General features: G+C 49.7%; 1 protein-coding gene across 1 annotated transcript in view; it reads right to left on the bottom strand.

Moving 5' to 3' along the window:
• BAZ2A (bromodomain adjacent to zinc finger domain 2A) overlaps nucleotides 1–11,774 on the bottom strand; it is a 95,910-nt gene extending 84,136 nt beyond the window's left edge. Inside the window, exon 1 of the mRNA XM_054975851.1 lies at nucleotides 11,692–11,774. The gene's annotated coding sequence lies outside the window, so the exon portion shown is untranslated. The remainder of the gene's footprint in view (nucleotides 1–11,691) is intronic.
• Between the last annotated feature and the right edge of the window lie 417 nt (nucleotides 11,775–12,191).

The following is a 12,191-nucleotide window of genomic DNA, read 5'->3' as shown; positions in this document are numbered from 1 at the left end:
GGCTAGAAGGGTACAACCAATATCCCAATTTTTAAAATTATTCTGAATTGCGACCTATGCTTTTTGCCAAATATGCAATGCTTACAGTCAGGGCTTTTTTTCTGGGAAAAGAGGTGGTGGAACTCAGTGGGTTGCCCTCAGAGAAAATGGTCACATGTCTGGTAGCCCCGCCCCCTGATCTCCAGACAGAGGGGAGTTGAGATTGCCCTCCGCGCCATGTGGCGCGGAGGGCAATCTCAACTCCCCTCTGTCTGGAGATCAGGGCGGGGCCACCAGCCATGTGACCATTTTCAAGAGGTTCCGGAACTCTGTTCCCCCGCGTTCCCCCTGAAAAAAAGCCCTGCTTCCAGTGCAATCCTATGGAGAGTTACTTCAGTCTAAGTCCATTGACTTCAATGGGCTTAGACTGGCGTAACTCACCATAGGATTGCATTGCCCAATAGCACAGTCCTAAACAGAGTTACACCCTTCTAAACCCATTGAAGTCCTGCGTTTAGGATTACACTGTAACTCTGCCATGAGGCCTGCTCCCACAAGTCTTATTTCTTAATGCCAAGCATGGGGTGGCAAGTTATGGTTACCCACAACGTTGATGATGGACAAGAAGTGCTCTGCACACAGCTAGACAGGCTCGTCTTGAAAGCTGAATAACCTGCTTCAGATCAGTCATGCTGCTGAAAGGAAGATCTCAGGACTGAGCAAATTAAACCTTTTGTTGTTTAAAAAAAGAGAAAATACCAGACAACCAATCCAAGGCCTACAGAATTCCCGGACTGAACTGTTCTCTAGAGATGGGGGACATTCTGCAGACCTGATGTCACTAACTCAGCACTAACCTGTCTTCTACATTTCCCAAAGGACAGTGTCCAGGAAAGCAAGTATGCATTTTGCCTGCGGGAATCTTCAGTAATTTTTTAGTGTGGTTTTGGTATCTCTGTGTACTGATAATCATTGGAATGCGTTGCCAATTCATGCACTATTTTCAGGTACGTATGTTGGGGTGTGGGGAGACAGTTCCTGAAAGAGATCTACTTGAAATGCATACTGTTTCCTCCATTTGTTAAACTGGGGGTAGGTGGGCGTCTGCTTTGCTGTACTGTCCCTTTGCTTAGCTCAAGCATGGGAGGGAAATTGGATAATTGCACCAGGATCCAGAGGCAGGGTCACTCCAGAGGCAGGGCTTTTTTTCAGCAGGAACATGGTGGAATGGAGTTCCGGAACTGCTTGAAAATGGTCACATGGCTGGTGGCCCTGCCCCCTGATCTCCAGACAGAGGGGAGTTTAGATTGCCCTCCGCGCTGCTCAACTCCCCTCTATCTGGAGATCAGGGGGCGGGGCCACCAGCCATGTGACCATTTTCTCCGAGGGCAACCCACTGAGTTCCACCGCCTCTTTTCCCAGAAAAAAGCCCTGCCCAGAGGTGTGATGCTTGTAGCCTTGCCACTACCCCCAGCCTACAAGGATGTGTGTATGTAAAGCTGCAAAGATCACGCGAGAAAACTTTTAATGAAACAGCAAACGTCCTGGTAAGGAACTCAATAGGAGGCATGGTACACACAGGAGCTAAAGCACGGATCCTTTCTTTTGTGTGCAAATTGCCCTAGTCCCTCTCTCTAGCAGCTCTACCTAGGGGTGAGGGCTTCTGGGGTACAAGCCCATTAACTGGTATATAATCTATCTATTTTTTCAGAAACAGAATGGATTTTTTTTTCTTCCATTACACATAAGATTGGATGTTTGGGATGGAATCTTGGTGTGGGTAGGTGTGTGAGGAGCCCATGTTACAAATCTGTACCAGGCCTGGAGAAATAATGCTTTCTTTTGGTCTCTATGGTAATTCCAGGAGGGTAGCCGTGTTAGTCTGTTGCAGAAGTCCAGTGGCACATTCCTAAAGATTAACCAGATTTATTCCACCATAAACCTTTTTCGACTCACCAAAATTTACACTGGATAAATTGGGTTAGTCTTCAAGATATCATTTCTGTTTAAAGTTCCTGTGGTGTGTGTTTATATATTCATAGAACCAACATGCAATCCCAGCTGCGCAGGACCCCAGTGACCTTGTAGATGAAAAAACAAGGGGCTTCTGACCGTTTTTGGAATGCATGCCTTAGTCATGTGAACATCTGGCGACTTTCTTCCCATTTGACCAGATAATGTAGTCCGAGCAGTGAAAACAGCCTCCCATCTTCCAGTCTGCAAGCATGAACTACTTGCAGCTAATTCCTGTTTGCTCAGCACCTCCAAACAAGATCCCTTGCAGGGGGTTAAGGGATGCACCAGACAGACCCACAAAGCAAAAGCAGCAAGTGCTCAGATCCCTTTGACCCAATGAGTAGAGGGAGAAAGATGTGCCTGTCTGGTTTGCTGGAAGCAAAAGCAGGTTATAGAGAGAGTTGCAGGAATCTTCATGGATGCTGTAGCATGGGGTGGGGGGTGGAACAGATTAAAGAGTCTGGCTGGCAGAGGGCAAGACAAAACAGCTGTAGGAAAGCCCCGCTGATCCTCACCCCCCACCCTATCATTATAAGTCTGGCCATGCTGCGAGCCATCAAGGGGTAAGGATGGTAGTCAGCAGAGGGCTTGGTTTCCTAAATGAATGGGCTTGCCACCCTCCTTATTCTGTCACCTTGAATATTTGAACAGAGATGAATGGCCATGGTCTATCCTATGTATTTGGATCTACTCAAGAATGGAATTGTACCTTTCTCCTGAGTTCAAGGCATCTGCTTGCAGGTTGCTGGTTCCAGAATGATAAGAGTAAGTGATTGAAGAAGGATAAAACTGGCAAGTCATTCTCTCATCATGCCCATTTATAATATGGGGATTAATAATACTGTCCTACCATACAGGCAACCCTTTTGCCATGCTCACAATACAAACGAAGGTTTGGAAAAAAGATCATGGCTGGCCACACTGAAACTACCATTGCACACATGTTCGTTGTGCAAATCCTAGCTCATGGTTGGAAATCATATGATGCAGCAGCAGCCTTGCAAAAACAAAGCAAGCCTGGGAAATCTCCTGTAGGCCACCTTGAGTTCCTTGAGAGAAGGCAGGATATCATCACGGATATATTTAGTTCTCAACATGGCCCCATCTGGGGATACTTAAATCGGGAGAATGGAGCCATGAACATACAAGACAGATAATTCTACAAAGTTAAACCCCAGGTCTGAAGAAAAATCTGAAATCTTAAAAAAAAGGGGAGGTAGGGATTAAAACCCTACCAAAATACTTGAGGCAGTGCCAGCAGCTAAGAAATTAATGCCCTCCGTGGCCACTGGTAGGCAACCACAACTGTATTGCCAGACTTGGTTTTTGTCAGTAAAAGGCAGGGGGAGGGAAAGGGCCCTTTCCGAGGCTCTTTTGGCCTTTGAGGGAGGACTCATTGGGGCCACGGCCAGCAGCAAATACCCGAAAACTCACTACCATGCAGCTTGCATGACTCACTCAGGTCTGGCAGCTCGTTACAGTTCAACAGCAGCTACCTCATAAAAGCCAGAATTGTGTAGTGGTTAGATTTTCAAACTAGGATCTGGGAGAATAACCTTCAAATCCCCATTCTGCCATGAAAGCTCACTGGGTGACCTTTGGCCAGTTACACATTTTCAACCTAACCTACCTCACAGGGTTGCTGAGAGGATAAAGTGGAGCAGAATGCTGTAAACTGCTTTGGGTCCCTAGAGTGGAGAAAGGAGGGGTATAAATGAGCTAAATAAAATAATAAATATAGCTGAAGGGGGTGGGTGGCAGATAAAAGGTTGATGATTGGGTGAGAAGGAGAAAAGGAAGTACAGAAAGATGGACATATGGAGTCTGCTGGAGGAGGAAAACAAGAAATAGTGTAGACAGGGGGATACAACAGAAAGGCTGCTTCTGCAGGTTCACCACCACACAAGTGGGCCTGGCCCGGCAGCTGGCACTGCACAACTGGGCCAAGCCTGACCCACTGGCTGGAACCCTTTCCCAGGGACAGGAGAAGCTGAAGACAGCGAAGATAAAGGTAGATTGGCTGGTGGGGTAGGAAGGAGAGAAGGAAGCAGGGAAAAGGGATGAGCTATGGGGGCTTTTGGGAAATGGAAAGAGAAAATAGTGAAGGAGGGAAAAATGAGATCCCCCCCAACTCCTTACAGAACCCCCACTTATACTCTCTATATCTCTTTGTAAAGTAGTTGAGCCAGAGGCATCTACACACACACACACACACACACACGAGACCAGATATGCCCCAGAAGCATTGAATGCTGAGGACATCTGTGAAAGTCAGGGGGAAATGAAAGGTTCGTGCCTCTGAGAGTTTGGAGAATCCAAGAGGAGGCCATTTTGGAAACAATGGAATTTCCTGATTATTCCTCACTGCAATTCTTGCAGGTCCCCAGTATGTCAAGAAATAATACTGACTAAAATCAAGCAACTATTTGTATGCAAGAATGAGCTTTCCTTATTCAAACACCACAAACAGATCTTTCAAAATAAAAAATATATGTTTTCCAGTGGAGTTTGTTCACACATTCAGTTCCAAGTAGGGTTGCCAGCCTCCAGTTGGTGTCTGGAGATCTCCTGGAATTACAATTGATCTCCAGGCCACAGAGATCAGTTCAGCTGGAGAAAATGGCTGCTTTGGAGGGTGGACTCTATGGAAGGAGACCATCCCCAAGCCCCGCCTTCTCCAGGATTCACCTCCCAAATCTCCAGGAATTTCCCAGCTTGGAGCTGGCAACCCTAGCTCTGAGTCAGTGTGTTAAGTAACTAAGTGATGAGAAATCAAGCAACAGAGAAGAATGTGTGGACAACTTCCCCACCCTGATCCTTAATTCCAGGGCTTTCTTTCTGGGAAAAGAGGTGGTGGAACTCAGGACCGCACAATGACGTCACTTCGGGTCCGCTGGAACAAGGGAGAGTTTTTAAAAGTTTAAATCACCCTTGGTGAAAATGGTCACATGGCCAGTGGCCCCACCTGATCTCCAGACAGAGGGGAGGGGAGATTGCCCTCCGTGCGGCTCCAGCGGCATGGAGGGCGATCTCAACTCCCCTCTGTCTGGAGATCAGGGGTCGGGCCACCAGCCATGTGACCATTTTCAAGAGGTGCTGGAACTCCGTTCCAACGCGTTCCAGCTGAAAAAAAGCCCTGCTTAATTCTCTACCTGGGCTAACTGCAACCTTTTCTAATAGAGGGGATGGCAGGCAACTCTTACTTCTCTCTGGAGTAAAATGCCACCAAATGTATGGGGAGGCCTCAGCTTGACAGCTGTCTTGATCCACCACCATAACCACACTAGAAGCACCGGGAACGGAGACAGAAAACTCTTCTGGATGCACAGAAGTCTTGAACGGCCCTGCCAATTAATCTGCTCCCAGACTAGAACGCGTCACATGCCCATTTAGTCAACAGCAGCGGCCATGCCAAAAGTGTCAAAAGGCTCAATAAACAAAACCACAATGAAGAACCAAGACTGGGTGGGGAGAGCAGCATCACTTCCCCTGCATCGTAGCGACTGGACAAGATGCAACAAGTTTCCCCTGGCTGCTGAATGAGCAGAGAAGCCAGGTTTTCTTTAAGACCTACTCTGTCCTTTCTTGACCTCATGTTGGCAGCAGGTAGCCAGATGAAAAGGAAGTCTCTAGGGGTTAGGGCAATGAAGCAATGACCTGAATTCAATGTTAGTATTGTGCAAAAAGCCTCTAGCTCCTGCTTGGCCCTCTGAGAGACAGCCTCCTTCACTGTCTAGTGTCTAAAAAAATTGAACAGAGTTGTCCATGGTTTAAATTTCAATGCATGCGTAAGAATGTAGGAAGAGCCCTGCAGGATCAGACCAACGGTCCATCTAGTTCAGCATCCTGTTCCACACTTTGACCAACCAGTTGCCTTGGAAGGCCAACAAACAGGGTCAAGGCCCTCCCCTGATGTTGCCTCCATATAAATTAGCATGCCAACAGACTCCTAACATTCCCCCCTCTCCCATTTGCAGTTTGGAGACCATAATATGGACCAGCCTTACAGGATGGTTGCAAAGATTGCTGAGATAATGTTTTTATTTTACTGAACTGTTGTACTGTGGTTTTATTGTGAGCTGCCATTGTTTTTTTTGAAGCTGAAAGGCAGGGTACAAATGTTTAACAAACCTTGAAAAAGAAATGTTTTGAACTCTCAACTGCTGCCTACGTGTTGCATTATTATTTATTTACTTCAATTATACCCCACCTTTTTCTCAAGCGGGGACCAAAGGTGGCCTCTATAATTTTCCTTTCCTTCATTTTATCCTGACATTTTATCCTGTGAGGTAGCTTAGGCAGACTGGGTGGGACTGGGTGACAAAGATCCGATGCTACCATTTTTAAAGGAAGGGCAACCTGCTCTATCCAAAGGCATATGGCTGATAAGGGTTTCTTGTGGCAACTATTAAATCAAAACCCATCTGCAAAAAAATAAGCGCTTGATTGTGCCCAGCGCTTTTTTCAGAGGGAATGCAGTGGAAGGGAGTTCCGGCACCTCTCGTGTCCGGTGGCCCCGCCCCGATCTCCAGTCCCCCTGGAGGAAATGGCCGTTTGGTAAGGGGGCCGGTGTGTTTCCCCCTCATTTCCCCCTTGAGAGTTCCACCACCTCTTTCCCCAGAAAAAAAGCCCTGATTGTGCCCATGTCACAGTTGGGACAGTAAGGCAGAATTTGAGATTATCCAACCGTGTTTCACCCCGCGGGTTTGAACAGAGGCTGAGGGAAGCCCAGCGGGTCCCCCCTGGCGAGTAAAGGGATGGGCTCAAGGGCTCCCTCTCACGCGGCCAGAGAAGCGTTCAGGGGCTTCTGAACTTCGGCCGGTTTGTGCCGGCGTGATCCGCTGTTTTGCGGCCAGCCGGGGCGCTTCCTTTGCCAGCCGCCCACGTCGCCGCCAGCCGCAGACAAACCCCGACGTCCTTCTCCGAGGGGCAGGCGGCAGCGAGGCCGTCGCTTTCCCAGCTCCGTAGAAGGCTCGGCAGTCTCGGGCGGGCCGAAGAGAGGCGGGGGCGGGCGGGCTGATTCGGGACAATGGCTGGGAACCGACTTCAGCCTCGCCGCACGGCTTGCAAGGAGGACTCTTTCCGCGTATTGCAGGCAGCCAAAGACGGGGACAAAAACGCCACGTTGGGGGCGGGGGCGGAACAAGAGGGCGGGCGGGCAGGCGAGGCCGGATCGGCTTGCAAGCGCCCCCCCCCCCCCCCAGCGCTGTGTCGCACTTGCTGCCGGAGCCTCCGCGAGAGAGACTCGCGGCCGACCGGCCGGCCACACCAACCAACCAACCCTCCCCGGGGCCATTGGCGCCTGCGTGCGTGGCACGGCTCTGCTGCAAGGGGCCAGGCGGGGGGAGGCTTCTGCCAAGGCGCCCCTCCCTCCCTGCCCGACCCTTGCCCAGCTGCCGGAGCCCGACGCTTCCCTTTCCACCCCGTTAGGGGGCGGCAGCGGGCGGGCCCCGCGCACCCCCCGCGGCCTTCAGGCAGGGCGATTCTCTGCTGTGAGTCACCCGCAAGGACAGAGAAACGCCGGGGCCGTTCGGAGGGGACGGGCCAGCTAATGGTTCGCAGCAGGGAGAAGGGTGACGCCGTGCAAGCAGCCAGGCTTTTTAAAAAACCTCCAATTTCTACATCTGGAAGAATTCTGCTCCGTGTGGCCGCGGAATCCTGCGCAGAGTGCCCCAAAGCAGGGAAATCGGCGTGCTCGCGGGGGTCGTTCCGTTTAGGGTTGCACCGTCAGTCTGTTGCAGCGAAAATCTAGAGGCACTTTCAATATTCCAGCATAAACTTTCATGTATTAGAGCCACGAAGTCCACAAAAAACTTATTCCGGAATCAAATGTTACTATTCTTTAAAGTGCCACCAAACTCCATTTTATTCTGTTCATAATGACCGAAATTAAAATTCTTGCAAGCCCCCCCCCTTTAAAATAATATAGGGATTATTATGCCTCTGCCTCAGTCTTCTTACTTTTAAGTGTGAAAAACACTTTTTCTTCGAAGACTTCAACACAATCCAGTATGGTGTCATAGTTAGGGTGTTGGATTAGTGTCTGGAAAACCCAGGTTTGAATGCCCGCTCTGCCAGGGAAGCTTGCAAGGGACCCTTAGGCCAGTCACATACTTCCTGCCAAAGCCCATTGACTTCAACTCTGTTTAGGACTGCCCTGTTAATATCTAGGAAGGGACTCCAGAGTGATGGGATGTCGGAGCAGTTTTTGCTTTTCCTCTTCTCCAAATGAGGCACGAAAATGACGGCTGCCTCAAGCTTTCCCACCCTTTCTAAATTAGGCACAGTTGTCTGTACATTATCCCATAGAGCAGATTTCTCTAGTTTTGCCCAAATCCACTAGTAATACCAACTGCTATGAAACCCAAGGAGAGAAGAGCCCTGCTAGATCAGACCAAGAGTCCATCGAAGTCAACATCTTGCTTCCAGCCACGGCCAGCGAGATGCTTTTGGGAAGTTCACAAGCAGGACATGAAACCAACAGCTGGTTCCCACTGTTTGCCCCCCAGCAACTGCTTCTGAACATGGAAGTTCCATTAAGCCATCATGGCTAACAGCAATTGATAGACATCATCCATGAATGTATCTCATCTCCTTAGAAAGTCATGTAAGCTGCTGCAGCTATCACTTCATCCCGTGACAGTGAATTCCACAAGTTCATTATGCACTGTGTGAATGAGTACTGCTTTGGGTCTGCCCTGAAACTGCTGCCCATCCATTTCACTGGATGACACCTAAGTTTCTGCCTAAACAGTTACAGGGACTGACTGTACCACACAAAGTAATATTTACATGCACATGTATGTGCCGTTATGTCGCAACCAACTTATGGCGACCCCAGCAAGAGGCTTTCATGGCAAGTGAGAAGCAGAAGTGGTTCCCCATCGCCTTCCTCCTCAGGGTTTTCCTTGGTGGTCCCCCATCCAAGTATCGACCCTGTTTAGCTTCTGAGATCTAACAAGATTGGGCTATACCACACCATTCCACATCCAGCACATAAACTATTACTTCCTTTTAAGAAATGTTTAAGATTACTAATTTATTTCCCATTTATAAGTGGACCTGTGTGAATGCTTCAGTTCTACCAGAGCTACAAATCAAGCACAACATTTTGTGCTGGTGAAAGAATTCAGTTTCCTAAGAATTTTGTTTCTGTTTCTCCACCCCCCCCCCCCTTCGAGCCTATGCAATGAAATGCTTTAAATTTGTTGACTTTTCTAAGTCAGGGGGGGATGGCTGAAAAAGATTTGCAGTGGCTGTGGGATGGGCTTCTTCAGTGTCTTGCAAAGCCCCCACTCACTCCCCCCCCCACGATGGACAAAACCAAATAAGGAAAGCAAAATATTAAAATGCACAATTAAAATAGAATAACATTTGTCCACCAGCTTATGTGTGTATTGCTATTTTCCTGTATAGTTTCTTATGGATTCTGTGAGCTGCCTGGAAGGCCAGACATGGAGGGAAAGATGAGTTTAAAAACATTTAGATACATGAATATGCAAAATAAGAGGAATTAGGCAGATGTAGATCATTCATACAGATCATAACATGCAGGCTGTTCTTGGTACAGATTTTGATTGTGTTGGGTATACATGGCTCTCTTTATAATGATAAGCCTGCTACATACCACATAATACTGAAATTCAGACAAGAAGCCTCTCATCCACAACTCCAAGGAACTGACTTGTGAGTGACTCTTAAAAATTCTGTTGGTGAGCCGTGAGAAAACAAGAATACAATCTAATTCTGCTCATAGGAAACTTGTGACCTTGGCAAACCTCTGACTCTGCTCAAGAAGGCTCCTGCAGTCAGGGAATTTTTTCTGGGAAAAGAGGTGGTGGAACTCAGTGGTGGAACTCAGGACCGCACAATGACATCACTTTGGGTCAGCTGGAACAAGGGGGGAGTTTTTTAAAGTTTAAATTGCCCTTGGCGAAAATGGCCACATGACCGGTGGCCCCGCCCCCTGATCTCCAGACAGAGGGGAGTTTAGATTTCCCTTGGTGCAGAGGGCAATCTAAACTCCTCTCTGTCTGGAGATCAGGGGGCGGGGCCACCGGTCATGTGGCCATTTTCAAGAGGTGCCAGAACTCCGTTCCACTGTGTTCCAGCTGAAAAAAAGCCCTGCCCGCAGTGCTTACAGATGTAACCAGCTACATCTGAAGAATGTCACTTATGGCCAATAGGCTGTGAATTTGCTTACATGACCTACACAAATTCAGAAAAGGGGGAATATATGCATGATGCTGAGGAGCCCAAAACATATCTAAAAAGAGGAGGATGTTCTACGGCAGCTCCAGATGGTAGAAAGATGAGGCAAAGGTTGCCTGTCTACCCCAAAGAAAAAAGTGATAATTGCTTTAACAGTAGCCCACACAGCACTCATGAAAGTCAAAGGCAGCCTTCGCGATTGCAACCCTCACTCTTTCTTGACTAATGGAGCCCCCAACCCACACCCTGCCTGGAGATTCCCAAAATTCTGCAGCTCTGAATGCTCATTCATTCATTCATTCATTCATTCATTCCATGGAGTACAAAACGTTATCCCCATTTACAAAGGGAAAGTGATGCATCAACTTATAGCAACAGAGTTCAGGCCCACAACATTTATTTTCACACATCTTTCTCTCAAACTGAGGTGAGACTATTGTCATCCTGGGTTCACCTCACCACTCTTCCCCTTCACCAACAGATTTCTATTCTGGCTGTACTGACTCCTACCTCTGAGTCTTGATCAGGGAGGGTAGCACTTTGGGGCAGATGTCTATTGCCCTACAGGAACAGTGATATGTCAAAAGAATGGTCCCCATCCTCTTGGAGCAGAGATCTTTTAACAGAATTTCCCAGGTGCCCTTGCTCTCGCCACTAGATGCCATGCGTCTAGGCCAGCGATCCTTAGTGGGGGCTACACAGCCTAACTTTAAGAATTTGGCCAGTGGCCACTAGGCACAAGGTTGAATGCAGGCCGGAGGTCTGTGTATCCAATACACATAACTATAACCATATAAATAAAACTGCCTTGCCTGGAGTGGTATTTTTATGTCCCAGCTTGTGGCTGGGAAAGTATTGGGTGATAAAATATTGCATGCTAGGTGGACAGCAGTAGGTTCATGGGTAAAAATCCCTCATCCAGAGGGATCGAAATAGTAGAGTCCAGTATCACCTTTAAGACTAACCAACTTTACTGTAGCATAAGTTTTCGAGAACCACAGTTCTCTTCGTCAAAACTGTGGTGCATGCATGCATCTGACGAAGAGAATTGTGTTTCAGCTTATGCTACAGTAAAGTTGGTTCGTCTTAATGGTGCTACTGGACTCTACTAGTTTGCTACTACAGACTAACCCGGCTAACTCCTCTGTAACCCACTTCGATCCCTTTCAAACTTGAATCCCCCTTCTGGAAAGTGAGAGGAGACAGCGCCCGCCCACCTTCCCACCGGCAAGACCGCCTCTCTCCTGACTTCAAGCGTCATGGAAGTTAGAAGCCGCCCAGAATCTTTCGGGCGCTGGGACCCAGGCGGCGCTGAGCGGCGGCTGCCGCAAAGGCGAGAAGGGGGGGGGGGGAATCCCTTCCTGATGGTGAAGCGGGCGCGGAGTCCCGGGCTCCGCCTGGATCGGATCTGCTCCGCTGGCGGGGCTCCTCTGGGGCTCCCTGCCCGCGTGAGCCGCACGCCGCTCGCTCTGCAGCACCCCTTACCTGGCTGGAGAAGCGTCTTCCAGGGACCGGGTCGGGAGGCGGCGGCGGCGGATCGGCCAGGGGGATCCCAGCACGCAGGCTCTTCTCGCCCTCTGTGTCTCCGGCTGGGAGCAGGTGGCTGCCGAAGCCCTGGCGCTGATGTCACCACGCTCAGGCTGCTGCTGCCGCCGCCGCCTCCTCCCCAGCCCCAAGCAGGAGGCAGAGGCAGAGGCGAGGACGGCGCGGGGAATTATTTAAAGGCGCAGGAGCCGTTTGCGGGCCGAGGAGGCAGCCCGGAAGATTGCAAAGAAAAGGTGGCGGGGGGGGGGGGGTCCTTGTCCCTCTCCTGCAAACTGCGGGCGGGGGGGGGGCGGGGGCTGCCTCCTAGCTCCGGCCGCGGGAGGGGGCAGCTGCGCCTGGGCAGGGCCCCGGCGCCCACCCCGCAGCCTCGGTCAGCGCTCGCTGCTGTGCCGGAGCGTGGCGGGCGGCTCAGGGCGCGGAGAGGGCGCCGGGAAGCGGCG

The sequence above is a fragment of the Eublepharis macularius genome, chromosome 4 (genome assembly GCF_028583425.1).
Source record: "Eublepharis macularius isolate TG4126 chromosome 4, MPM_Emac_v1.0, whole genome shotgun sequence".
In the NCBI taxonomy this organism is placed as follows: Eukaryota; Metazoa; Chordata; class Lepidosauria; order Squamata; family Eublepharidae; genus Eublepharis; species Eublepharis macularius.
This window is presented reverse-complemented; position numbering and strand designations above follow the sequence as displayed.